Raw genomic sequence first — 16,928 nt, 5'->3', positions numbered from 1 at the left:
TTGTCTCTCAGCCTCAGCATGTTATTCCTAACCTGAAAATAACCGGTCTCCGCCACGTACGTCTGAATCAGCTTGAACACTAACTCATCACATTTTCTGAACTCGTGTTGTTTTAGATCATTCTCTAAAATTGCTTCGAACAGCAGCCAAAATGGGGTTCTCCTCAAGTGGACGTAGTAGGCCTCTGTTATACCTGATGTGGATACAATCTTCACGATCCCAGCAATGTTGGACCGATAATTAAATTGTATTTTCTTAGGTTTAGCAATTGCAGGCACACTTGTAATTGGTTTCACTTGTTTGAACAATATACGTCCTTGGATCCTTGGACCAATCTTTTTTTACAGTGACCCGGCAACAACAATGAGACGAGTCCTTTCTTTTGAACGTGTGCATGGGCTCGATGTCCGTATACCTCCTGCAATAAAAACCCATTAATAACTTCATATTTCAAGCACACCTATTTTCAATAACAACCACAATTACATATATGTCAAGCCTATCAACAATAACTTCATATATCATGCAAATAATTCCTACATTCATCATAAACAAATCCATCGCCACACATGTTGCACAGCACATCCACACACAAACACACTATTCAACCCCACATTAATACTCCATTCTACCTACAGTACACAACACACACCACACATCCCCATAACTAAAAAATCAGAAGACACACCCACTCCCCTTGCACACAGGTACATTACGATATACAACTGCCACCATTAAATGGTACCTTAACTTGTTTGTCCATGCAAACAAAGCTAACATACCACATTCCCACAATTACCCATATCTCACAGTTTTGTCGTGTCCCCCCATAAACGTCAACCAACCAAACCTCCACCCTAATAAACACATGAAACCTCTATCCCCTCAACCACATTTCACACCAACACACCCCTAATGTATTCATAACCCCCCATCAAACACCCATTTCGCCCAACCCCCATAAACAACAAACCCACACTTCCACCACCCATTCCAACCCAAAAACCCCAAATATTATGAACACACGCAACATTGTCCTACTGTTACATAATAGTCCGTCAACATTTCAAACACCAAATGGGGCAAACACAACCAAGTTATGGATACCATACAATAAACATGTAAAACAAAAAATAACAACACATTCATAGCTAACATTGTTTCTCATATTCTAAACGTGAAAAGTGGACACTTACTGCGGTGAGGCGTCGTCATCGTATTTGGATTTGCAAACTTTGAACGAAATACCCAACAAACATATCAAAATCACCAACAACAGCAACCCTCACTACTACACCACGGGATTACGTTTGAAAATTGAAATCTAATGGGATTTGGGTCTTTTTTGATGTTTTACAACATTCACGATTGCAGGATTTAATTCCATATTTACATCGTCAAATCTGTTATGCAATCTCACTTACCACGCTATTCAAAAACAAACCTAACCTAATCCCCACACTTACGCCACAAATCTCAAAATTATTTTCCCCACAAAAGGTAATCCAACACTTGGTCCGTAAAGTCGGCAGCCAAACTCGTTGCTCAATCCCCACACAGCAACCACAACAACTTCAGCCCGACGTCTGCAAACCATCGCCATTATGTTAACGGTTGTTGATTTCCTGCAAACGTTGCCGACGCAAAATTTCACGCCGAAGGCCACAGATCACGACCACAAACCGTAGTAACCTTCAAACCCACAGGAAATTTTGTTCATTTCATAATTAAAATCGGTAGCTGAAGAGTTGCTCACGTTAACTAAAATGTCAAAATATGATACTACCAACGTGGGTACCATAACTAAACGTTGGTCATATATGAAATGTGGGTTACCCACAAAACACCACAAATCCAAAAACCCCTATAGTGCGCTTTTTCAAAACGTGCCATTTATCCAAATTATGAAAACAAATTAGCCCAAACCTAATACCCAGCTTATAAGGGGCAACAACATAAACCATCACAAAATGGGACCACTGTGTGTACAAAAAAAAAAATGGGACTGATCAGTTTCTAATTCCACCTTATGCGATTTATAGGTCAGCTCCCCTAAAAACAATTTAAATTTTTTAAAAGATTAAAAATTTCTTTTATTTGATAAAAATTTTAGTTTTGCTTTTATTTAATATTTCCTCCATCCCAAAATAATAGTTCTTTTTGAGAAATTTAACTTTTTTTAGTAATGCAATTATTGCACTTTAAAAAAATTAGTTTTCCAAAATTATCCTTTGATATTACATTTTTTAGAGAATATCAATTGTCATAATTGTACTTTTTATGTTGTTAATGAATTTAAAAAAGGATAAAATAGAAAATTCATATTATTTTTGTCCTTAATTTTTGAAAAATGACTAATATTTTGAGACAATAAAAAATGAAATAAGTAACTAATATTTTGAGACGGATGGAATATGAATTTGATAAAAAAGTTAAAGCGTAAAAATAAGATATTTTTCATTCAATTCAAATTTGGTCAAACATCTTAGACCATCTCCAACGATTTCATCAGGTTTATTACCAAATTTGAATTTGGTGAAAAAAGACACATTTTTGATCTCCAACGGTTTCATCAATTTGATATCAAATTGAGAATGGGCCAAAACTTTCACCAAACTGAGAAGCTATATCAGATTTCACCATTTTACTATGTATTACGTTGGAGGTGGGTGCCACAGGACAACCGGCCAGATGTCCGACCGGTTGTCCCACCAGTCATTCTGCTCCAAACACAAATGGCCACCAGACTCAACTTCAACCCCAACTGGCTTGCATCTTTAGATTCATAATTCTCTGTGATTTCACTCACAGATTTCAATTTTGTTCAAAGAACTCCAGTACAAAGGTGAATGAAGCAAAATCAAATATTACAAAAAGGCTCGTACTCAACTACCATATTCCCAGTCCTTTGAAATTAAAAAAAAAAAATTTAAAAAAAAAATAGTTGTTTCTCTCTCATCCCCATTTTCATGAAGCTTTTCCACAGATGCTATCACAGCTCTCTCATACCTCCCAACCATCAAACCTGTTATACCCACAGTGGTGTGTGTATGTAAATTAAATGTATAAATTAAATAAACAATAAAATAAAATAATTTAGAAAATAATTACATAAATTATTTTTCGAATTAAATGCTTACAGAAAATAATGTTGAGGCTTGTGTTGGGCACAATCTCCTTAAAGTAGATTTCGCCCTCGCTTTGGTGCTTTGAGTTGTAACGGCATCTACTTCCCAAGATGCAACGACTAACATTTGAATTTTGCAGCACTACAAAACCAAGCCTTGCGAACCAAAATATGTTGTAACTCTTTCTCTTTCTTTTCCTAAAAATAAATACAGAAAAGATGTAGAGAAACACAGAGAAGAATGACGAAATTCTAATGGAAAAATTCAATAAAATGAATTATTGGAAGTAGGCTTTAGATAGGCAGAATGGTGGTTGTTCGAATAGGTGCCAACAGACAGGCAACTGTTTGGACAGATTTCAACAGATAAAAAATCTGTTTGAACTGTTTGGACAGTTCCAAATCTGTCCGGGAAAGGATTCAACAGGTTCAAACCTGTTAGGGTAGAAACCAATAGGTATGAAACCTGTTCGGACCTCTTTGGGTGAGAAAAAATCTGGACCAGAGTTATTTTAATTTTTGAAACTGAAATTAAAAAATAAAAATTATTTTTTGGCCCAAAAAGATAAGTGTTGGGCCGGACAAGCCCAACCCAACCTCACACCACGCACCCGCACCCAAGCCAAACCCAACCAGCCCGACCGACTAGACGAACGGACGGACGGCGCGCGCTTGTGGTTTTTGTTTTGGGTCCAATAGGTCTAGCCTACTACACCCATAACCTCACATTCCATAAACTTGGGTACCCCTTGGGGCCCATCCTAAGGGTTCCAAGCTAAGGTATATAAACCCATTCAAATCCATAAGCCTTTCCAATGTGGGACAAGCATATTTCAGAAATGCGTAGGAAACTCACCTAAATACATTTCTACAAACCCAAAAATGCGCGTTGAATTCTCATTCATTCGGAAATGGTTTGAGCAACCAAATACATGGTTTTATTCACTACGCAGCATTAAACATGAACCCATTTAGAAACGTTAAAAATAACGCTTGGGTCCCACCTTAATTAATGCTCAAAGTTAGCAAAAAATAAGGTTATACAAAAGCCATTTTCCAACAATCCCCCACATGAATGGAATTCATGAAAACGGACATGCAACAAGATGTAGACAAACAAAGAGTACATTAAGAAGATACACCACATTGAGATAGATAGCTTTTGGCTTTGAACCTCCTCTAGTGAAAGCCTATCGGACTTATTGGCTAACTAGTGGACGCGATGCCTTGAACTGTTCAGCTGTTTATGTAAGCCAAGACAATAGACTACACATAGTGTATTTGCAGACATAATTTGGTTTTTACGATTGTGTTCATTTTGGCCCTGAACAACGCCTAGTAATTTATGAGTGCTCTAGAGAATTTAGCCTTCTCAATTCTCACAGAACCGGTCCAATTCACACCCATATAGGTGATTTCTTATTAAGAGTATCCTGCTATACCCCACTTGGATGTCCAAGCTATAAAAATCATTAAAAGGAAAGCTTATCCTACTAACGCTACAGGTATCACTCTTCTTATCATAGAAATGGGTAGGAGTAAATCCATAGTGATATGTGAAGTCATCCATAATTCAGTTGTCCCTTTGAACCTAGATCTTAGGATCTCCAGTCAACTAGGTTGGGTTGCCATTATGGCGACTTTCAAGTAATAGGCTTTAATCACATTCCCCTCGATAAATAGTACACTTGCTCTCTGGCTAGCCCTTTAGTCAATGGATCCGCAATATTCTCATTTGACTTTACATATTATATGGAAATTATTCCATGTGAGAGAAAATGCCTAACGGTATTATGTCTTCAACGAATGTGTCAAGACTTACCGTTATACACATGATTCTGTACATGTCCTATTGCTGCTTTACTATCACAGTGTATGCATATAGCTGGCACAGGTTTAGGCTACATTGGAATGTCTTCTAAGAAATTACGAAGCCATTCTACTTCTTCTCCTGTTTTATCTAATGCGATAAACTCAGATTCCATTGTCGACCTAGCTATGCATGTCTGCTTGGAAGATTTCCAAGAGACTGCAGCACCTCCTAGAGTAAAGACATATCCACTAGTGGATTTTGAGTCTTTAGTATCCGATATCTAATTTGCATCATTGTACCCCTCAAGTACTGTTGGATATTTGGTATAATGAAGGCCATAGTTCTGAGTATGTCTTAGATACCTAAGTATCCTAATTATCACTTTCCAATGATCGAACCTTAGATTACTTATGTACCTACTCAATTTGCTTATAGCATAGGCTATATCTGGCCTTGTGCAATTCATTAAGTACATCAAGCTTCCGATTATTCTTGAGTACTCTAATTGTGATATGTCTACACCTATATTTTTTTACAAATGAAGACTAATGTCAACAGGTGTTTTAGCAGGACGGTCGTCATGCTTTCCAAATTTCTCCATAATCTTCTCAACATAGTGAGACTGAGATAAAGCATATCCTTCAGATGTTCTAGTAATTTTTATTCCTAGAATTACATCTACTACTCCCAGATCTTTCATGTCAAACTTTTTGTTCAACAATTTCTTTGTGGATTTAATCATGTTATCATTGCTTCCAATAATGAGTATGTCATCCACATAAAGACAAACTATGACATAGCTTTTGTCTGTGCTTTTGGGCATAAACGCATTTGTCATATTCGTTTATCTTAAAACCATCCGAAAGCATAGTATGATCAAATTTTTCATGCCATTGTTTTGGAGCTTGTTTTAATCCATAAAGGGATTTAACAAGTTTACAAACCTTTTTCTCTTGGCCGGGAACTTGAAACTCTTCCGGTTGTTCTATATAGATTTCCTCATCTAACTTGCCATTCAAAAAAACTGTTTTAACATTCATTTGATGTATTTCCTGATTATACAAAGTTGCAATCGCAATCAACATACAAATGGATGTTATTCTTGTCAATGGTGAATAAGTGTCAAAATAATCAAAGCCTTCTTTTCACCTGCATCATTAACAGCAAGCCTAGCCTTGTATTTATCTATTGAACCATCTGCTTTCATTTTTCTCTTGAATATCCACTTATGTCCAAGAGGTTTACACCCTAGTGGAAGATCCACCAGTTCCCAAGAATGATTTTGCAGTATTTATTCTATTTCACTTTTCACAGCCTCTCTCCACAATGAAGCTTCCGGACTTGACATTGCTTCCTTAAAGTTTTGAGGCTCATTTTCTAATAGGTATGTTAGAAAATTTGGACCAAATGATTTAGAGATTCTAACCCTCTTGCTACGTCTAGGTTCGCCGGATTCGTTATCATTGTGGTCTTCACTGCTACCTATAGTAGTATCAAAAGTTCTTTTATTTGAACTTTTCTCTTCAGTTTCCTTGCATGGAAAAATGTGTTCAAAAAATGATACATTCCTTGGCTTAATAATAGTGTTTACATACATTTCAGAATTTTCAGATCTATGAACTAAAAATCTATATGCACTACTATTATTTGCATAGCCAATAAACACACAATCAATAGTTTTTGGTCCTATCTTAGTCATTTTAGGACTAGGGAGTACCATCTTAGCCAAACACCCCCACACTTTAAGGTAATTATAGGTAGGTCATCGACCTTTCCATAATTCATAAGGTGTTTAATTGAGTTTCTTGTGGGGTACCCTATTACGGATAAAGTTAGCAGACAAAATCGTCTCCCCTGACAAGTTCTGAGGCAAGGCAACATTGAACTAATCAACATAGCATTCATTATCTCTTTCAGAGTTCGATTCTTTCTCTCAGCAACCCCATTTAACTGAGGAGAATAAGGTGCAGTGGTTTGGTGAATGATACCATGTTCAAAACAAAATTCTTCAAATAGTGCATCATACTCACCACCTCTGTCACTCCTCACTATCTTTATAATTTTGCCAAGTTGATTTTCAACCTCAAGTTTATATTGCCTAAAAGCTTCTACAGCTTCATCTTTACTTCTCAATAAGTAAACATAGCAATATCGAGTGCAATCATTAATAAAAGTAATAAAGTTCTTCTTACCTCCTCTAGTTTGAACAAATTTTAAATCACAGATATCTGTATGAATTAAAATTTGAGGTTCAATACTTCTTTCAACTTTATTAAATGATGCCTTAGTGAGTTTTGCCTCAACACAAATCTCACATTTATGATTAGGATCAAATTCTAAGTTTGGTAAACATTCTAAAGCAACAAGTCTACGCAAAGAATTAAAATTAATATGTCATAATCTACCATGCCATAAAAAAGAAGATTCAGCAATATAAATAGAAGATGTGTTCTTATTATTAAAAGCCAAATTAGGTACAACAGTTATTACATTGAGCTTAAAAAGCCCATCACTCATGTAACCTCGCCCCACATACATTCCATTCTTGGAGAGTACAACTTTATCAAATTCAAAGACTAATTTAAACCCATTTTTGATCAACAATGACCTAGAAATCAAATTCTTACAAATTTTTGGCACATAGAGTACATTGTTAAGAGTGAGTCCTTTCTCCAAGGTCATTTTCAACACAATCTTTCCTTGTTCTTCTACAATTGAAGTAGAGGAGTTTTCCATAAAAAGTTGTTCCCCACTTTCTACTACTTTGTGGGTTGTGAACATCTTCTTATCTGCACAGATATGGCGGGTTGCTTCAGTATCCACCCACCACTCCTTGGGATTGCCCACCAAGTTTGCTTCAGAGACTACTGCAACAAGATTGATGTCTGTCACTCCATCGAAAAGATAAAAATTCTCGGCTATGTTGGCTTGTGCTGGCTTTTTGCTCGAACTTTCTCTGTCCTTGTGAACGTGACAATCCTTAGCGCGATGTCCATCTTTGCAGCACATAAAACACTTGCCTTTGAACTTCTTGTTGAACCCGTTGTTGATCCCTGTGTTGATCTTACTAGTGGATCCTTGTTTGGGACCATTGTCATCATGTTTCCACTTTTTGTTGTTGAACTTTGACGCTTGTTCATGTTCCACAACATTTACTTTAGCCTACATGACATGGTTTCCTGACTTCTTGTCAGAACCACGGTTGTCCTCCTCAATTATGAGTCGCATAATCAGTTCCTCCAATTGTATCTCCTCGCGCTTATGCTTTAGATAATTCTTGAATTCTTTCCAAGATGGTGGCAATTTTTCAATGATTGCTGCTACTTGGAAAGATTCACTGAGAATCATCCCTTCCGCATGTATGTCATGGAGAATTAATTGAAGATCTTGAACTTGAATAATAACTGTCTTGGAATCTATCATTTTAAAATCCAGAAAACGGCCGACAACAAATTTCTTTGTATCGGCGTCCTCTGTCTTATACTTATGATCTAGAAATTCCCACAATTCTTTAGCAGTGCTTTTGACACTATATACATTGTACACTATATTGTCCAACCCATTGAGGATATAATTTCGACATAAAAAATCACCATGTTTCCATGCATCGACTGCGGCAACCACTTGCCGGTCAGTTTTTCTCTCGTTCAGTGCCAGTGCCTTTTCATGGGTGAAGTGAGCCAAATTCAATGTCATAAGATAAAACATCATTTTTTGTTATCATCTTTTAAAATCATTGCCATTGAATTTTTCTGGCATCTCCCCATGATTTACCGGTACTGCCAGAGTCATCACTGGCACAAAAGGTGTAGGGGTCGGTGTAGTAACAGTCTCAGTACTGTTAGTTGTCATATTTCTAACGAAATAAAAAAATGTACCAATCACAAATTTATACAAAAAAGAATTTGCACACAAAATATACAAAATAATATTTTGTAACAAAATTTCAATGATAAACAGTATATTACTACTATGTTATCAAAGAAATTATTAAACAGTATATTACTACTATTTAATTTTCCGAAACAAAATATTTGTCTATCTTACATAAATAAATTAAAAATAAAAATAAAAAATAAAAATCTACTTTAAGATTATCATACCCACAGTGGTATGTGTGTGTAAATTAAATGTATAAATTAAATAAACAATGAAATAAAATAATTATATAAATTATTTTCCGAATTAAATGCTTATAGAAAATAACGTCGAGGCTTGTGTTGGACACAATCTCCTTAAAGTAGATTTCGCCCTCACTTCGGTACTTCGAGTTGTAACGGCGTCTACTTCCTAGGATACAACGACTAACACTTGAATTTTGCAGCACTACAAAACCAAGCCTTGCGAACCAAAATATGTTGTAACTCTTTCTCTTTCTTTTCCTAAAAATAAATGAAGAAAAGATGCAGAGAAACACAGAGAAGAAGAACGAAATACTGATGGAAAAATTCAGTGAAATGAATTGCTGGAAGTAGGCTTTATACAGGCAGAATGGTGGCTGTTCGAACAGGTGCCAACAAATAGGCAACTGTTCGGACAGATTTCAACAGATAGAAAATCTGTTTGAACTGTTTGGACAGTTCCAATTCTGTCCGAGAAAGGATTCAACAGGTTCAAACCTGTTCGGGTATAAACCAATAGGTATGAAACCTGTTCGAACCTGTTTGGGTGAGAAAAAATCTGGACCAGAATTATTTTAATTTTTGAAACTGAAATTAAAAAATAAAAATTATTTTTTGGCCCAAAAAGATAAGTGTTGGGCCGGACAAGCCCAATCCAACCTAACCTCACACCACGCACCCCTGTTTGGGTGAGAAAAAATCTAGACCAGAATTATTTTAATTTTTGAAACTGAAATTAAAAAATAAAAATTATTTTTTGGTCTAAAAAGATAAGTGTTGGGCCGGACAAGCCCACCCCAACCTCACACCACGCACTCACGCCTAAGCCTAACTCGCCCGAATGGACGGTGGCACGCGCGTGTGGTTTTTGTTTTTGGTCCAATAGGTGCAGCCCACTGCAGCCATAACCTCACCTTTCCACAAACTTTGGTACCCCTTGGGGCCCATCCCAAGTATCCCAAGCTAAGGTATATAAACCCATTCAAATCTATAAGCCTTTATAATGTAGGACAAGCACATTTTACAAATGTGTAGCAAACCTACCTAAATACATTTCCACGAACCCGAAAATGCGCATTGAATTCTCATTCATCCGAAAATGATTTTGAGCAACCAAATACACGATTTTATTCACTACGCGGCATTAAACATGAACCCATTTAGAAATCTTAAAAATAACGCTTGGGTCCCACCTTAATTAATGCTCAAAGTTAGCAAAAAATAAGATTATACAAAAGCCATTTTCTAACAAAACCACCAAGTACTCATCATTCAAAGAATCCAAAATCTTTTAACTCTGCAAACCCGACTCGTTCTCTCAAGCTTTGAAACTCCTAAACTCTGTTAATTCCTCTGAAATATCTATAAAACCAATCATATATGCTTGTTGATTACAGATCTGTACCAAAGTTCACTCATTTAACCACGAGCTCCAAATCCATTCCCATGTCATCAAATCCAGACTCGAAACTAATCACTTCGTTTGGAATAGTTTACTTGCTCTCTACTTCAAATTGGGTTCGAATTTTTGCGATACAAGAAGGGTGTTTGATCGTCATTTTGTTAAGGATGTTGTTTCTTGGACTTCGATGATTTTGGGTTACAATCGTATGGGAAAACCCAGAAATTCAATCGGTTTATTCTCGGAAATGTTGGATTTTGGGGTTGAGCCAAATGGGTTTATTCTATCTGTTGTGATTAAGGCGTGTTCGGAGCTTGGAGACCTAAAGGTTGGTCGGTGCTTTCATGGAGTTGTTTTTAGACGTGGGTTTGATTCAAATACGCTTTGATTAACATGTATCACGTAAAGGAGAAATTATGAATCTAAAGATGCACGCCAGTTGCTTGATGAATTGCTCGAACTAGGTGAATCTAGGAAACAAATTGGGAAACAGAAATGAAGGGAAAAAAAGAATTAGGAAATAGAAATAAAAGGAAAAAAAAATTCAATTGCCTTGTCCGGTCAACCGGCTGGCCGTCCCACCAAACGTCCCTTGTCTTTTGATGAAAGCAACAGTGCAACCATTGGAGCCGCTCATATCAGATCGAGGAACTTGCCTTTTTTTTACTCAATTTTGGTGAAAAAATAGCTGAATCGTTGGAGATGTTCTTATATTAGTTTGGAGATGCTTCTATGGGTTGGGATTTGATTGGAATGGTAATTGGCTGTTTGGGTACTTAAACTACTAGTGACAAACAAGCAAGTTTCCACTATATCATGTGTATGATTAAATCAATTAGTATATTTATATTATAAATTTTTTTAAAAATAGATAAAATTTTGGATTTTTTATTCACTGGATTAATGGACTTTTAAACTATAAACAAATATTATTTTATTCTCTCATATACAAAGCAATCTAAAATAATCCCCTTATTTTCAATACAAAGGCATTTATATAATTTTTATAATTATGAGGTCAAATATATATATCTGTATAACAATGGAAGGGTTAGTTTGAAAATGCCTTCAGAGTAATGGTCCAGATCTCTCTTATTTAAAAACAATGGCTCAGATTTATTTTTAAAAATATCTCTCTCACAAACTATCTTCAATGGTCCAGATTCGTCTAATTTCAAAATAATGACTAAGATTCAAAAGAGATTTAATGGTCTAGATTATCTAAGAAATACGATTCGATGGTCCAGATTTGCTTAACTATCAACTCATACTGTGGGGATATATTTTCTGAGTACCAACACGTGGCCAAGGTGGCGCCGACGTGTCAGCCGAGGTGCCATGTGTCCAGGTTATAACGCCGAGGTGATCTCCGAAGAAATCGAAATCCGAGATAAGCGGATAAGGGACGAGAGTCCTAGAATGAGGAAGGACTTTATGGATAAGGATAACACTCTTAGGGAGTTTATCTTTATCTATTAGAGAATCCTGGATAAGCACTGAGCAGAAGTCCATTGAAGCTAGGCTTCTATGGGGACTAAGATTGAGTTTGCTATAAAAGAAAGGCACCCACATGGGTCTAAGGTACGCAATTTATATTTTGAACAGTGAGTTTAGCACTATTGATTATCTTTGAGAGATATACTGACTTGATCGTCGGAGTGCCCCCGAGTGGACGAACCACCGCCGGAACCTTCTCTTTCTGTTACAGGTCAGCCAGGTGTCATCTATTCTGCCAGTACTCTCCAGCTGAATAACTAAGTTGGCAGTGTGATCGGAAATTCACTCACACAATTTGGCGCCGTCTGTGGGAAAGAAAGGAGAATAAATAGCCACTGACGGACAGAAGGATAAGGTTAGGGATGAAATCCTTCCTGGGAGTGAAAAACACGTTGACCCAAACGTAGAAGAAGATGGTCGCAATGAGGAGACTCAGAACCAGAATCACGGCAAGAAAGACGTCGGCCAGGATAGAGACGTGCCAAAGAAACCAGATCAAAGCGGATACTACAACGAGGACGACCTCCAGGTATGGAAGGATAGATGCCTGTAGAGGGACGAAGAGGTGAAAGACATGGCAAACAAGTTGGCAGACCTGCAATCGGTCGTTAATTTTATGATGCAAAGTAACGTCATGTAGCCACCATACCCGCTGCAAGACACGCCGGTGCCAACGACCAATGCCCGAAAGGGAGGACAAAAGCCAATCCCAATAGCCGCTCAGCACACCAGAAGCAAAAAGCACTCTCACCGGCCTTCCAGGGAGGTCGGGCGGGAAGAGTCGAAGAAAGAAGAGTCACGAAGGACGCATCGCACTAAAGAAGCAGACCCAAGAGAACATCAGCACATTCAAAGGCAGGAGCTGTGCTTTGACACAACTCATGGAGAAAGGTCGAAAAAGGACCACAACGAAGCTGAGAGTAGTATGCCGAAAAGACTGAAGTTGGGAGATAGCCGAGCTCCTGGGCGGAGCAAGAAAGACTTGAGAAATTACCTCAAGAGGAAATAACATAATGCCGATGTCGAAGTAACTTCACCTGTTAAGCCGAGAACACCTTTCTCGGTAGAATTGGACAAATTTGAGGCGCCAAAGAGATTCAATATGCCGAGGTTCCAAATTTACGACGATAAGTCGGACCCCAACTTCCACATTAGATTATACTTGAACTCGATGGCATTATATAGTGGGAACGAGCCGTTGCTCTGCAAAGTGTTCCCCTCGTCCTTCGGGGAGATTGCATCAGATTGGTTTCACAAACTATCGAAGGGAAGTGTGAAAACCTGGGAAGGCCTGGCCAAGATGTTTGTGGCCAAGTTCGTGACAAACAAGCTGCAGCCATTAAGGGTGGACGCATTGATGGCTCTAAAGATCAGTAAGGATTAAGGCCTTAGGGCCTATGCAAAAAGGTACTATGAGGTGTTCAACCGAATACCAGAGTGTAATCAAGAGGTGGCGGTCATATCTTTTAAGAACGGCCTAAAAGACGACTGTCCACTACGAAAATCTTTGGCAAAGACATTGCCAAAAAGTATGGAAGAGCTCATGGCGAGAATCGAGAAGTATGCCAGAGCCGAAGAAGATACATCGGGAACCAAGGAGGCAAAGCAAGAGAAAGGAAACGGCTCGCCAAAGCGAGGTCGAAGTAATAATGGATCAAGTAAGCAAGAAACAGAACTGAGGCCTACACAGGCAGTGACAACTGTGTTCCGAATCCCAATTCACAAAGTCCTGGACCAAATTCGGAATCAACCCTATTTCAGAACACCAGCAAGGACGCCAGGAGAGTTTATGGGAAGAAACCTTGGCAGACATTGTGCTTACCACAATGAAAATGGGCATATGACTCAGGGCTGCAGAGCCCTAAAAACACACTTGGAAGACCTAGTGAGGGAAGGCCATCTGAGAGACCTTGTCGATGAGGCCAGAACAAGGAAAGAATAGGCAAGATTGCCTCAGGCGACAGCAGCTCCACCTCCCCCAGTACAGCAACCTCAAGTAGGAGGACCTCGGGTAATTAATGTAATTCACTCGAAGGTTGACGAGAACAAAATTAGGGGGGAGACCCAGAAGGTAAAGCACTTGCAGCATATCTACCAAGTCAGGGAAAAGAGACATCGGGCAGAGGAGTGCCAAGGACTAGTAGTGTCCTTTTCTGAAACCGACCTTGAGATGGTGCAGCATCCGCATAATGATCCCTTGGTAGTATCCCTCCAGGTTGGGGAATGCCAAGTAAAACGCATCCTGATTGACCAAGGCAGCTCTTGTGACATCATGTACGTCCGATGTTACAAGGAGCTTGGCCTTCACCCAGACGATATGGAGCAATCCAATAGCCCAATGGTCGGGTTCAATGGAACGCCAACATGGCCACTGGAAACAACCAGCTTGGAGGTATAGGTATGCACCAGGAAGATAACAACAAAGTTCACCGTAATTGACACACCTTCCCCTTACAACATCATTTTGGGAAGACCATGGTTACACACAATAGGGGCAGTTCCCTCAACATTGCATCAACTATTGCGATTCCCAACAGAGCATAGGATTGAAGAGGTCAGAGGAGATCAGCTGCAGGCAAAAAATTGCTCCATGGTAGCAATGAAATCCACCTGCAGCATTCAAGAACCAAAGAAGGCAGAGATCAAAAGCAAGGACATGGAGGTCCTAGAGGATATCGGCAAGGAATCAACCGAGAAGAATGAAGAAACACTGAAAAAAATCCTTAGGAAGGGAATGAAGAACGCTTCTTTGTTCTCGGCTCGGGCTTAGCCGAAGGAGAGGGAAAAGAGTTGGAAGCATTTTTAAGAGCAAATATTGAGATGTTTGCCGAAGTAAATAATTGAAATTTTGCTCTTTTAACACTTGCCGAAATAAATAAATAAAGATTTAGCTTGATTTATTCGTTTATACACTTGTGACTGACAAAGATACATAACGTTGTTTCTGGAATACATGCATAATGAGACCCCAAGTGGAACTTAGGTTCACATTAGGGGGCAGAGAGAAGAGATTATGTTTAACACTTGTTGAAACTTGAGAAAAGTTTATAAGTTGAAGTTAAACCGAGATGATGTTTAACACTTGTTGAAACTTGAGAAAAGTTTACAAGTTGAAGTTAAACCGAAATGATGTTTAACACTTGTTAAAACTGGAGAAAAGTTTACAAGTTGAAGTTAAACCGAGATGATGTTTAACACTTGTTGAAACTCGAGAAAAGTTTACAAGTTGAAGTTAAACCAAGATGATGTTTAACACTTGTTAAAACTTGAGAAAAGTTTACAAGTTGAAGTTAAACCGAAATGATGTTTAACACTTGTTGAAACTTGAGAAAAGTTTACAAGTTGAAGTTAAACCGAGATGATATTTAACACTTGGTAAAACTGGAGAAAAGTTTACAAGTTGAAGTTAAATCGAGATGATGTTTAACACTTGTTGAAACTCGAGAAAAGTTTACAAGTTGAAGTTAAACCGAGATGATGTTTAGCACTTATTGAAACTCGAGAAAAGTTTACAAGTTGAAGTTCAACCGAGATGATGTTTAGCACTTGTTGAAACTCGAGAAAAGTTTACAAGTTGAAGTTAACCGAGATTATGTTTAACACTTGTTGAAACTTGAGAAAAGTTTACAAGTTGAAGTTAAACCGAGATTATGTTTAACACTTGTTGAAACTTGAGAAAAGTTTACAAGTTGAAGTTAAACCGACATGATGTTTAACACTTGTTGAAACTTAAGAAAAGTTTACAAGTTGAAGTTAAACCGAGATTATGTTTAACACTTGTTGAAACTTGAGAAAAGTTTACAAGTTGAAGTTAAACCGAGGCTAAGGTTAAACACTTGTTGAAATTTTTTGAAAAAATTTACAAGCTGAAACCAAGGTTATGCTAAGAAAGGTACTTGGGTACTTGCCGAGGTAAATCATCGGTTTGTGTTACCGAGGTGTTTTATCCCGAGAAGGTTGCACAAGACTAAGGAGCATTTTGAAGACACAAAATTATTCTAAGTATAAAAGTCATACAAGAGCAATAAAAGACAAGCATACAAACATTCAAGAAAGAAGGAAATTGTATTCACGAGAAAGCATATCGGCCATACAAAGAGTTTTCATTGTCCCAAAAACAGAGAAATACAAAGGGCAAAAAACAAAGGAAAAAGACACCAAAGTTAAGATTCTTCAGGCTCCTTGGCAAGCTGGGTCTGGACCTCAAAAGACTGCTGGGAGGACATCTCGCCCGCCTTCTCGCCCGCAAGTGCAGCATCAATTTCTTGAAGAGTTTGATCAAGGCTCTTGTCGGCAAGAAGCACGTCCAATGATGCCTGCTCAGCGGTAGCTTCCTTGGGCACCTCATTACTCTCCTCATCTTGAGTCAAGTTCAGGACCTGCTCATTCAAAGAAGGGGACTTGATCCCAGTAGTCTCCTTTGGTTTCCTCACCAAAGTCTCCTCCTCAGATTCTGATTCGTCATCGGGTTGACTTGGAGTTGGGAGGAATGGAAGAGGAATGACGTCGACATTTCTGAGGGGCAAGTCCATGGGGACTTCAAGCTTTTTTAGAAGAGACATCTAACCAAGGGTGAAACCCTTGTTTCATGCCTGCTTCACTTGCTTTTCATAATCCGCCGTGACATCGGGCACCCCTTTGTTGTAGCCTTTCTCATCGGCTACCTTGACTTCGGCCTCTTTTGTGGCCAAAGCGTCTTGCAGTTCTTTTTGGGCCTGGGCCATTTTCTCCTCGGCATCCTTCTTTTCGGCCTCAAGCACCTTTTCGATGGCCTCAGCAGAGTCCGTTTTTTCTTCGGCGTCGTTTTGGGCCTTGATGGCAGCCTCGGCCTGGTCTTCCAACTTCTTCATTTTTTATTGCAAGCCTTTGTTGGCCTTTTGCAGACTAGCAACTTCTCTCTTTTTGTCGGCCAGTTCTTTCCAGTTCTCAAAGGATTGTATTGAGAAGGAATGAGCATGTTGAATGGCC

The sequence above is a fragment of the Camellia sinensis genome, chromosome 4 (genome assembly GCF_055761805.1).
Source record: "Camellia sinensis isolate YWXY chromosome 4, ASM5576180v1, whole genome shotgun sequence".
NCBI lineage: Eukaryota > Viridiplantae > Streptophyta > Magnoliopsida > Ericales > Theaceae > Camellia > Camellia sinensis.
The sequence above is the reverse complement of the archived record's forward strand: the minus strand, read 5'-3'. Positions refer to the sequence as shown.